This window comes from Penaeus monodon, chromosome 21, assembly GCF_015228065.2.
Source record: "Penaeus monodon isolate SGIC_2016 chromosome 21, NSTDA_Pmon_1, whole genome shotgun sequence".
Lineage (NCBI taxonomy): Eukaryota > Metazoa > Arthropoda > Malacostraca > Decapoda > Penaeidae > Penaeus > Penaeus monodon.
Window position 1 is genome coordinate 19,390,494 of NC_051406.1, and position 312 is coordinate 19,390,805.

Sequence of the window (312 nt, forward strand, 5' to 3'; positions counted from 1 at the left end):
CTTGTATCCTATTATGTGCCATTTGAATTCATTTTTAAGACAGTGTTGCTTATATTTTCACAGAGGATTTTTTTTTTTTTTAATTATATAGATAATAAGTAAACACCAATATGTCTACCAAAGGCACATTGGGGCACTTAGCAAAAATCCAGTTCTTAAGATTACCATATGGTAGGTGTCTTCTAATAAGTAAAACATAATAGGGAATGCCAATTTTTTTAAAAAGCCTTTAGAGTTCTAGTACCCACAAATTAAACTGTTCACTATGAAAGTCCCAGCAGTCTCTTGACTAACTAAGACTAAGTAACAGTA

At 31.1% G+C, this 312-nt stretch overlaps 1 pseudogene; it reads left to right on the plus strand.

The window, feature by feature from the left end:
• The window catches only part of LOC119586597, a 17,773-nt pseudogene that overhangs the window by 759 nt on the left and 16,702 nt on the right, over positions 1-312 (plus strand).